General features: G+C 44.4%; 2 protein-coding genes across 5 annotated transcripts in view; one reads left to right on the forward strand and one right to left on the reverse strand.

The window, feature by feature from the left end:
• The window catches only part of LOC309715398 (sodium- and chloride-dependent GABA transporter 2-like), a 34,074-nt gene extending 25,055 nt beyond the window's left edge, over positions 1-9,019 (reverse strand). The window contains exon 1 of the mRNA XM_082548474.1: positions 8,944-9,019. The gene's annotated coding sequence lies outside the window, so the exon portion shown is untranslated. The remainder of the gene's footprint in view (positions 1-8,943) is intronic.
• jakmip2 (janus kinase and microtubule interacting protein 2) overlaps positions 1-12,124 on the forward strand; it is a 50,368-nt gene that overhangs the window by 12,778 nt on the left and 25,466 nt on the right. For 2 of the 4 annotated variants that reach the window (XM_082548467.1, XM_082548473.1), the window contains exon 1: positions 11,345-11,508. The exons of the other annotated variants lie outside the window; for them this stretch is intronic. The gene's annotated coding sequence lies outside the window, so the exon portion shown is untranslated. Of the gene's footprint in view, positions 1-11,344; positions 11,509-12,124 lie in introns of those variants that run through there. 4 annotated transcript variants of the gene reach the window in all.

Genomic DNA, 12,124 nt, shown 5'->3' on the forward strand with positions numbered 1-12,124 from the left:
AATTCCTCAGAAATTAAAGGGTACTTGTATCCAATGCAGTCGGCCAATACAGTAGAATTATGTCAATTTTCAAAAATTCATTAAAAATCATCCTGAGTAGTTGATGTACAACTTTCAACACATCCCCCCTCTGGGACACCTACTGTACCTGTGTGCCAGGTTTCAGCCAGATTTACTGTAGAATTCCTCAGAAATTAAAGGGTACTTGTATCCAATGCAGTCGGCCAATACAGTAGAATTATGTCAATTTTCAGAAATTCATTAAAAATCATCCTGAGTAGTTGATGTACAACTTTCAACACATCCCCCCTCTGGGACACCTACTGTACCTGTGTGCCAAGTTTCATCCAGATTTACTGTAGAACTCCTCAGAAATTAATGGAAACATTTATTCAATTCAATACAGTCAATACACTACAATTATGGAAATTTCAAAAATTCATTAAAAATCACCCATAATAGTTGAGGTCCAACTTTCAACACTTTCTTACTCTGGGCGTCCTACCGTACCTCTGGGCCAAGTTACATCTCAATTCACTGTAATCTTTATCAAAAATTGAAAGAACAATTCTATGTAAATGCTGGCTGTGTGTCCTTTCAAAGTGACACTAAATAACAGAACTCAGGCACATCAGGGAATAATCCAAAAGGCGGACTTATTAAACAAAAACAACATACAAAATATCTCTAACCCATACTACATAACCTAAAAAGAAACAAAGGGACACTTAGAAGCACAAGGAAACAATACTGAAAGGGCAAGAGACACAGTCCAAACACAATCCACAACTAAAATGCCAAAAGAACAAGTCATCCCACATAGCAGACGGGTCTTGCCTGGATCTGGTGTCAAGCCGGCACTGCTGGCTGACTTCTGGCATGGTAAGATGGCACTGTTTATGTGATGGCATGCCACATTTGGCCTGATTGGGTGAATGTGACATGTTGTATAGAGCACTTTGAGTAATATGGGTGAGTAAAAAAGTGCTGTATAAGAATCAGTCCATTCACTGTCTGAACAGAGTTTCGTCATGTTACTTTTGCACTATTATGTTCCAGCACATGTTGTTATTACATGGCTTACATGGCTAAGGTACACATTAGGCTGACATCTGGGGCCAGAGCTGAAACTGTTCTGGGCCAGCACAGGGCCAGCAGTGTGTCTGCAACTGGCCTTGTGCTGGCTCATGTGTGGGCCACCTCTGGTAAACCAGATCTGGGCTACCATAGGGCCGTCATTCTTTGCGGTACGCAGGCCATGTGTAAGCACATTGTGTGGGACAGATCCAGGCCATACCAATTTTGCTATGTGGGAGGAATTATGTAAAAATAGAAACATCATAAAAATGAAAATGAACATAAAGTAAAATGTACTGAAAAGAACATCAGTATGGCCATCATTATTTGCTTGGAAAGTCTAAAGTTCCGTGGCTTTGAACAGCCAGAGAACGCAATGCCCAGCTTAGAATGACTAAAAGTAACTTCTTTTAACATTCTGTCATTCTGCTTCTATATCAAAAATCCACTAAAAATAGTCATTTGAAAAAAAATATTCGCCACTTTTCATCAGTTTGGGTTCCTCTGTTTATAGCAATTTTTAGAAAAGAACCCAATACCTTTGTCACTATACAGTTGTACAGTGAGATACAGAGCATCTCCTACTCATTGCAAACATGCTGGGAGGGTGGCTCTATCCGCCTTAGTGCAGCTGCTGTACCATACTGTGATGCAGTAAGTTAGTAGGCTCTCAATGGGCGAGTGGTGGAAGGGTGAGCTGTAGTCCACAAAGAGCATTCTGGCGTAGCTCTGCCGCTGTTCTAGGTGACTCAGCACCGAGTGGAGGGTGATGGCATCTTCTGTGAATCTGTTTGCACGGTATGCAAACTGGTGGGGGTCGAATTCTGGGGGGAGGTAATCCTTGGTGTGCTGAAGGACTAGTTTCATGATTACCGGTGTGAGGACCACAGGGCAATAATAGTTCAGGCTGGTGATGGGAGACTTCTTTGGTACTGGGATGATTGTGGCTGATTTTAAACAGGATGGGATGGCTGCTTCATCCAGTGAGAGGTTGAAGATTCTGGTGGAGATGAGGGTGAGCTGGTGGGCACATGGTCTTAGCACTTTACCACGTATTCCGTCTGGACGCCTTCCTGGGGTTCACTGCTAGGAACACTCATCTGACATCGTGCTCCGTTACAGTGAATGGAGCGGTGCAGGAACCAGGTGAGGATGAGGATGGGAGCAGGGCTGAGGCAGATGAATGCTGCTGTTGTGGTGTTTCAAAGCGGGCAAAGAAGCTGTTTATGTCCTCTGCTAGCTGCACACTCAGGTTTTCTGTTTTCACAGTTCTGCCTCTGTGGTTTATGATGTCTATTATTCCATGCCATGTGTTGTTGCTGGACAGGTGGGACCCCTTTTCAGGTCAGCTCGAGCAGACCTGTACAGAGCTCTGTCAACAGACCTACAGGGAGTGCAGAATTATTAGGCAAGTTGTATTTTTGAGGAATAATTTTATTATTGAACAACAACCATGTTCTCAATGAACCCTAAAGACTCATTAATATCAAAGCTGAATGTTTTTGGAAGTATTTTTTTTTTTTTTTTTTTTTTAGTTATTTTAGGGGGATATCTGTGTGTGCAGGTGACTATTACTGTGCATAATTATTAGGCAACTTCACAAAAAACAAATATATACCCATTTCAATTATTTATTTTTACCAGTGAAACCAATATAACATCTCCACATTCACAAATATACATCTCAGAATCAGAATCAGAATCATGTTTATTGGCCAAGGACAGTGGGGCAAAAAAGTATTTAGTCAGCCACCGATTGTGCAAGTTCCCCCACCTAAAATGATGACAGAGGTCAGTAATTTGCACCAGAGGTACACTTCAACTGTGAGAGACAGAATGTGAAAAAAAAATCCATGAATCCACATGGTAGGATTTGTAAAGAATTTATTCGTAAATCAGGGTGGAAAATAAGTATTTGGTCAATAACAAAAATACAACTCAATACTTTGTAACATAACCTTTGTTGGCAATAACAGAGGTCAAACGTTTACTATAGGTCTTTACCAGGTTTGCACACACAGTAGCTGGTATTTTGGCCCATTCCTCCATGCAGATCTTCTCGAGAGCAGTGATGTTTTGGGGCTGTCGCCGAGCAACACGGACTTTCAACTCCCGCCACAGATTTTCTATGGGGTTGAGGTCTGGAGACTGGCTAGGCCACTCCAGGACTTTCAAATCCTTCTTACGGAGCCACTCCTTTGTTGCCCGGGCGGTGTGTTTTGGATCATTGTCATGTTGGAAGACCCAGCCTCCTTTCATCTTCAAAGTTCTCACTGATGGAAGGAGGTTTTGGCTCAAAATCTCACGATACATGGCCCCATTCATTCTGTCCTTAACACGGATCAGTCGTCCTGTCCCCTTGGCAGAAAAACAGCCCCATAGCATGATGTTTCCACCCCCATGCTTCACAGTAGGTATGGTGTTCTTGGGATGCAACTCAGTATTCTTCTTCCTCCAAACACGACGAGTTGAGTTTATACCAAAAAGTTCTACTTTGGTTTCATCTGACCACATGACATTCTCCCAATCCTCTGCTGTATCATCCATGTGCTCTCTGGCAAACTTCAGACGGGCCTGGACATGCACTGGCTTCAGCAGCGGAACACGTCTGGCACTGCGGGATTTGATTCCCTGCCGTTGTAGTGTGTTACTGATGGTGACCTTTGTTACTTTGGTCCCAGCTCTCTGCAGGTCATTCACCAGGTCCCCCCGTGTGGTTCTGGGATCTTTGCTCACCGTTCTCATGATCATTTTGACCCCACGGGATGAGATCTTGCGTGGAGCCCCAGATCGAGGGAGATTATCAGTGGTCTTGTATGTCTTCCATTTTCTGATGATTGCTCCCACAGTTGATTTTTTCACACCAAGCTGCTTGCCTATTGTAGATTCACTCTTCCCAGTCTGGTGCAGGTCTACAATACTTTTCCTGGTGTCCTTCGAAAGCTCTTTGGTCTTGGCCATGGCGGAGTTTGGAGTCTGACTGTTTGAGGCTGTGGACAGGTGTCTTTTATACAGATGATGAGTTCAAACAGGTGCCATTCATACAGGTAACGAGTGGGGGACAGAAAAGCTTCTTACAGAAGACGTTACAGGTCTGTGAGAGCCAGAGATTTTCCTTGTTTGAGGTGACCAAATACTTATTTTCCACCCTAATTTACAAATAAATTCTTTACAAATCCTACCATGTGAATTCATGGATTTTTTTTTCACATTCTGTCTCTCACAGTTGAAGTGTACCTCTGATGCAAATTACTGACCTCTGTCATGATTTTAAGTGGGGGAACTTGCACAATCGGTGGCTGACTAAATACTTTTTTGCCCCACTGTATGTGTGCAGACACATACAGGGAATTTGGTTCCGGTAGATGGTGGCTCTCAAGCACAGCAATGTAAATCTCACACACACACACACACACACACACACACACACACACACACACACACACACACACACACACACACACACAAGTGTCTATATATACACATTACACATACATACATAAAGCTATGTAAACCAACTATAAATAACGAATCTAACCTTATATACATAAAATACAGAAATGAATGAGGTGGAATGAATACTACAAAATGTACATAAGGTCCAGTTGCAGTCTGGCAGTGGGAGCAGTGTGACAGGTCAACTGTTAAGAAGGGAGATGGCGAGGGGAAAGAAACTGTTCCTGTGTCGGGTGGTCCTGGTCTGCAGGCTTCTGTACCGTCTGCCAGAGGTCAGCAGATCAAAAAGTCTGTGTGCAGGGTGTGAGAGGTCTGCGATGATTTTCCCTGCCCGTTTCCTGGTTCTTGAGAGGTACAGATCCTGGATGGAGGGCAGGGGGGGTGCTGATGATCCTTTCTGCTGCCCGTACAGTCCGCTGCAGTCTGCTCCTGTCCTGTTTAGTGGCTGCTCCATACCAGACTGTGATGGAGGAGCACAGGACAGACTCAATGACCGCAGTGTAGAACTGGATCAGCAGCTCCTGTGGAAGACTGTACTTCCCCAGTTGTCTCAGGAAGTACATCCTCTGCTGGGTCTTTTTGAGGATGGAGTTGATGTTGGTCTCCCACTTCAGGTCCTGGGAGATGGTTGTACCCAGGAACTTGAAGATCTTCACAGTCGACACAGGGCTGTCTGATATGGTGAGGGGGAGCAGAGTTGAGGGATGTCTCCTGAAGTCCACTGTCATCTCTACAGTCTTAAGAGTGTTCAGCTCCAGATTGTGCTGACTGCACCAGAGTACCAGCCGCTCAACTTCCTGCCGGTATGCAGACTCATCACCATCTTGAATGAGGCCAATGACAGTGGTGTCATCTGCAAACTTTAGGAGTTTGACAGCAGAGTTATTGGAGGTGCAGTCGTTAGTGTAGAGGGAGAACAGTAGTGGTGAGAGGACACATCCTTGAGGGCACCAATACTGAGGGACCGGGTTTCAGAGGTGATCTCCCCCAGCCTCACTTGTTGCTTTCTGTCTGTCAGGAAGCTGGTGATCCACTGACAGGTAGCTGGTGACACGCTGAGCTGGGAGAGTTTGGAGGAAAGAAGTTCAGGCACAATGGTGTTAAAAGCCGAACTAAAGTCCACAAACAGGACCCTGGCATAAGTTCCCGGGCAGTCAAGGTGTTGCAGGATGTAATGCAGCCCCATGTTCACTGCATCATCCACTGACCTGTTTGCCCGGTAGGCAAACTGCAGAGGGTCCAGCTGGTGGCCTGTAATGTCTTTCAGATGGGCTAACACCAGTCGTTCGAAGGATTTCATGACCACAGACGTCAAGGCGACAGGTCTGTAGTCATCCAGTCCTGTGATGGTGGATTTCTTGGGAACAGGGATGATGGTGGAGCGTTTGAAGCAGGAGGGAACTTCACACAGCTCCAGGGATCTGTTGAAGATGCGAGTAAAGATGGGAGCCAGCTGTTCAGCACAGGTTTTGAGGCAGGAGGGTGAGACGCCATCTGGTCCGGGGGCTTTCCTGGGCTTCTGTTTCTGGAATAGTCGGCTCACATCCTGAGTGTGTATTCTTAGTTTCAGGGAGGAGGAAAGGGGGGTGAGAGGTGTGGTGGAGGTCGTTGAGTCTGGGTTGGAGAGGGTGGTGGTGGTCGTTGAGTCTGGATTGGGGAGGGTGGGGGTGGTCGTTGAGTCTTGATTGGGGAGGGGCAGGGTGAAGGGGGGAGAGGTGGAAGGTGTGTTGGGGGTCAATGTCTGAAGCAATGTCCCTGGGGAGGGGAGGGTGGGGCGTGGGAGTCTGTCCGTCTCAAACCTGCAATAGAAAGTGTTTAACTCGTTGGCCAGGTCTTTGTTTGCTTCAATAGTGGGTGGGGGGCGTCTGTAGCTGGTGATTTCCTGCAGGCCCCTCCACACTGACGCAGGGTCGTTGGCTGAGAGCCGTTCTTCCAGCTTCTGGGAGTAGATGCTTTTAGCTGCTTTGATCTCCTTGGTCAGTGTGTTCCTGGCTTGCTTGTACAGGACCCTGTCACCACTTCTGTAAGCGTCCTCCTTGGCCTTGCGAAGATGTTGGAGTTTAGGAGTGAACCATGGTTTATTGTTGTTGTATGTGCAAAAGGTCTTTGTTGGCACACACACGTCTTCACAGAAACTGATGTATGATGTCCCAGTGTCCGTGAGCTCATCTAGGTTCTCAGATGCAGCTTCAAAAACAGTCCAATCAGTGGAGTCAAAACAGTCCTGCAGTTCCTGCTTTGCTGCGTTAGTCCACTTCTTCACAGTTTTGACTACAGGCTTGGCACGTTTGAGTTTTTGCCTATAAACTGGAATAAGATGGACCATGCAGTGATCAGAATGTCCCAAAGCTGCCCGGGGCACAGAGCGATAGGCATCTTTTAGAGTGGTGTAGCAGTGATCCAGTATGATGTTGTCCCTGGTGGGGCAGTCTATATGCTGTCTGTATTTAGGGAGTTCGTAGTTTAGGTTTGCTCTGTTAAAATCCCCAAGAATAATTGTAAAGGAATCCGGGAATTTCCTCTCCAGGGTAGTAATCTGGTCAGCCAGCTCGCACAGTGCGTTGTTCGTGTTGGCCTGTGGAGGGATGTAAACTCCGACCAGCATGAAGGAAGAAAACTCCCGCGGTGAATAAAAAGGTTTACAGTTGATGAGAAAACTTTCCAAGTGTGGGCTGCAGTGTTTCTGTAACACTGTGACATCAGTACACCAACCTTCATTAATGTAGAAGCAGACTCCACCACCCTTTGTTTTCCCTGAGAGCTCTGTTTCGCGGTCCGCCCGGTGATGTTGGAAGCCCGGCAGATTTAAGACAGCGTCTGGGACTCGCTCACTGAGCCAGGTTTCAGTGAAGCAGAGGGCAGCAGAGCGTGCAAAGTCCTTGTTAGTCCAGTTTAAGAGCAGTAATTCGTCGACTTTGTTTGGAAGAGAGCGGAGATTCGCGAGGTGAATGGAGGGGAGTGCCGTGCGGAATCCTCGCCGACATTCAAAAACAAAACAACAACAAATCAGCGACCAATATAGCCACCTTTCTTTGCAAGGACACTCAAAAGCCTGCCATCCATGGATTCTGTCAGTGTTTTGATCTGTTCACCATCAACATTGCGTGCAGCAGCAACCACAGCCTCCCAGACACTGTTTAGAGAGGTGTACTGTTTTCCCTCCTTGTAAATCTCACATTTGATGATGGACCACAGGTTCTCAATGGGGTTCAGATCAGGTGAACAAGGAGGCCATGTCATTAGTTTTTCTTCTTTTATACCCTTTCTTGCCAGCCACGCTGTGGAGTACTTGGACGCGTGTGATGGAGCATTGTCCTGCATGAAAATCATGTTTTTCTTGAAGGATGCACACTTCTTCCTGTACCACTGCTTGAAGGTGTCTTCCAGAAACTGGCAGTAGGACTGGGAGTTGAGCTTGACTCCATCCTCAACCCGAAAAGGCCCCACAAGCTAATCTTTAATGATACCAGCCCAAACCAGTACTCCACCTCCACCTTGCTGGCGTCTGAGTCAGACTGGAGCTATCTGCCCTTTACCAATCCAGCCACGGGCCCATCCATCTGGCCCATCAAGACTCACTCTCATTTCATCAGTCCATAAAACCTTAGAAAAATCAGTCTTGAGATATTTCTTGGCCCAGTCTTGACGTTTCAGCTTGTGTGTCTTGTTCAGTGGTGGTCGTCTTTCAGCCTTTCTTGCACTGAACATAAGTTCCCTGCAATTTCTGAAGAATATTACAGTAAATCTGGCTGAAACTTGGCCCAGACGTACAGCAGGTTTCCCGGAGGAGGGATGTGTTGAAAGTTGGACCTCAACTACTCAGGATGATTTTTCATGAATTTTTGAAAATTGACATAATTAAATTGTATTGGCTGACTGCATTGGATACAAGTACCCTTTAATTTCTGAGGAATTCTACAGTAAATATGGATGAAAATTGGCACACAGGTACAGTAGGTGTCCCAGAGGAGGGATGTGTTGAAAGTTGTACATCAACTACTCAGGATGATTTTTAATGAATTTCTGAAAATTGACATAATTCTATTGTATTGACTGTATTGAATTGAATATAAGTTTCCTTTAATTTCTGAGGAATTCTACAGTAAATTTGGATGAAACGTGGCACACAGGTACAGTAGGTGTCCCAGAGGGGGGATGTGTTGAAAGTTGTACATCAACTACTCAGGATGATTTTTAATGAATTTCTGACATTTCCATAATTGTATTGACTGTATCGGGCCGTTACATTGTAATTTGTGCGCGCGCGTGCACGTGTGCGCGGGTATAGGCTTTCAATCGGCACATAAAGCGAAAAGGCGCTACCGTAAAGACTGGTGTAAAAGCGCAAGGAAATTTATGCGGCGGATAGGAGGCGGCTGGCTTGACCGCGGCTCACAAATGACGGCTCACTTTACCGCAGTCACTGACGTGGCAACGGCACTGATACGCTGGCCCTGTTACTGTGACTTGTGTTGGCTGAGAGGGGTACTCGCCTACTTAAGCTGCAGAGAAATGTGTGTTTTCTGGGGTGCAGGGGGGAAAGAGTGATGAAAGAAGCTTGTGATGGGGTCTACTGCTCCACCTTAATTAATTCATCCGACACCGACAGCAAAACAAAGCCTGGGGTACTGAACATTTCAACACATTATTCATCCTTCTGAGAATAAAGGAAAAAAGAATCTTCTCAATTAAACCTTTTCTTTTGTTATTTCCTTCCTCTTTGGAGATAAAAGACACAAAATCAGATACCAATGGAAATCCCGGGATTTCCTCTATTTAGTATTTATGGACTTATAGGGTAGCTCAAATAAGTCGAAAGATAAAGACAAAAAACAAATGTCCATTACAGAGGATATAAATGAATAGACTGGTTCTCAGGAGGTTATTTATTTATTTATTTATTATTTTATATAGCCTCATATATCTTAACTCATAGTACGGTAAACAAATAAATGCAGAAAAAACAACAGATTTTTACCTTTACTTGGATCTCGAACTCAGAGAAGACCTTTAAAACTGTTTTGACTCAAAAAAAATGTCAAAAATTGATTCAGACAGCTGAAGAGTCTAGCGACATTTATCATATTAATTTAGTTTAGCATTAAATGTCTTGTTTTTCTGTATAAGAAAATCGACGTCCAGCCAATAGTTCCTAACGGACCTAAGAATTGTGCATAACAACAGGCAATTACGCACAATTCTTAGATCGACCTTTAGGTGGCATTATTTATAACATTATTTTTCGTACCACACAGCTCTCTATAACACAAAAAAGTCCAAATGTCACACTGAGAATAATACGCATTTAATTTTCTGCTTATTTTATTGGTTTGACTAATAAATAAAGTAATGTAAAGATATAGACATGCCCTTGAACTTTAACAGGCATCTTCACATTATTTATTTATTGTAGAGAAAATAAGCAACTACTCCTGTTTACTCCTGCAAACAGAAGAAAAGCTCTAAATCAATAAGCCTCAGAACTTTGACTCCTTAAAATTAACTGTTTAAGGCAGGGCAGAATTATTTGTTATGCATTATAATTATTTATCATGAATTATCATGTGTTGGCAGTTTCTGATCGAGATAAGTTGTCTTACTCTTTAAACTGCGCTAATACTCAATACCAAGGATCTGAAAATGATACAAAGGCAGAAAGATGACACTGAAGCACCCCAACTGTGAACTTTTGCAAAATGTCAGTTCATTTAATTCAGTTTTATTTATATAGTGACAAGTAAAACCAGCTGTCACCTCAACTGTTACCTTTTTATATAATAGGTTAAAGATCCCAATATGTTAGAGAGAACCCCTAAATATCAGTCAATACAGATGTTGAAGCACTTGGTGACAGTGGGAAGGAAAAACTCCCTTTTAACAGGAAGAAATCAAGAAGTAGATTCAGGGAGGGGTAGCCATTTGGCACGCTGGGTTGGGGATGAGGGGGAAAAGAACAGAGCAGAGGGAGACTGGAGAAAGGACAAACTATAAAAAAAAAGAGTTAAAAAATATTCACTAAGTGAAAAACAGATGAACGAAGAAGAAACTCTAAGCCCCCAGCAGTCTAAGTCTACGACAGCATAACTTAGGGACGATTCAGTGTCACTGGATCCAGCCCTAACTATAAGCTTTATCAAAAAGGAAAGTTTTAAGCCTTATCTTAAAAGTAAAGGAGGTGTCTGTGTCCTGAATCCAAACTGCAAGCTGATTTCACCGAAGACGGGCCTGAAAGCTGAAGGCTCTGCTGCAAACTCAACACTGAGAAACTATAGGAACCACAAGTAAGTCAGCAGTCTGAGAGCAAAGAACTTAGAACAATAAGGTACTATGAGGTTTTTAAAATATAATGATGTGTGATTATTCAAGACCTGGTAACTGAAGAGAAAGATATTAAATTAAACTTTGGTTCTGCACATTTGTTTAATATGCAAACTGAACATCAAAAATGTCTCAAAGTTTAATTAGAGTGTCCCTGGAGGTCAAGGTAATGGCATCTAGACTGGTTAGACACCATGCTTCTAAGATTTTTAGGGCTGAGTGCAATAATCTCCGTTTTGACTGAGTTTAGAAGCAGAAAATTAGAAGTCATACAGATATTTGTGTGTTTAAGACGTGCATGTAATTTAACTAAGCGTTGTATGTCATCTGGCAAATACGGGAAAACAAACTACTGGGGGAAAAAATTAAAGGCAAAGAAAAGCTGCAGGTTTTGTACAGCAGTGCTGTTGCACTGGTGGACTGCAGCGGTACTGGAGCCGGCTGGGCTGAAAATCAGTGAGCTCATTCTGGCTACGCTGACAGGAGGGCGGGGCTCCCAGCATCATCACCACCGGCCATCACTTCATTGTACGGGGCTGCTGCTGATGCAGAGATCATAGCAGGCGATTGTGTTTCTCTTAGTTAGTAACGGAAGCATGCCATGGATGTGGTTTCTCACCCGTTAGGTCTTCACATTGGATGGGAATCTGTTGTGAGGTAAGGCGATGAAATCTGTCGGCAGTGTGGCTGCTGTAGTTGAGGTTTATCACCGTCTGAACTGGGAGTTCCTGAGACTAGCGGGCCTGTTGGCTTGACTCACATTGATCAGCCCAGAAGCGAAGCGAGAGATATAAACTGGTTTTGTTTTTTTAATCTCACCTCTACTGGAGCGAGGAGAGGCCACCATCGCGTTCTGTGGCACAAAACCCTAAAGCGTGTCTTATTTAGCCGGCAGCAGAGATCTAGCCTGCCTGTCGGAAGTGGCAGAGCTCGGCCTACACCAGCAAACCCTTTAAAGATGACGAGGATGGAGCCTGAGTCCGGATTTTCCTCGCCATGCAGAGCCGGATGCTCACGCTACATCGAGCATATTTCGAGCTTTTCGTAGCCGTGATTGTTGTGCTGTGTGGATCCCAGGTGGTGTTGCTTGTGCCTCTTGGTAAAGACAGATAAGCATCCTTTTCTATAATTATTAGGCACGTGTGGTTTTTCTGGACGTGAGTTCTGTTTTTTCCCTTCTTCTTCTGCTTGACAGATCGTTACACATTGCTGGCCGTGTCGTAAAAGGAAAGGATGCTGCAGTGATGCTGCAAGAGGATGCTAGTCCACAGTG

The sequence above is a fragment of the Aulonocara stuartgranti genome, assembly GCF_965226115.1.
Source record: "Aulonocara stuartgranti genome assembly, chromosome: 10".
Classification (NCBI taxonomy): Eukaryota; Metazoa; Chordata; class Actinopteri; order Cichliformes; family Cichlidae; genus Aulonocara; species Aulonocara stuartgranti.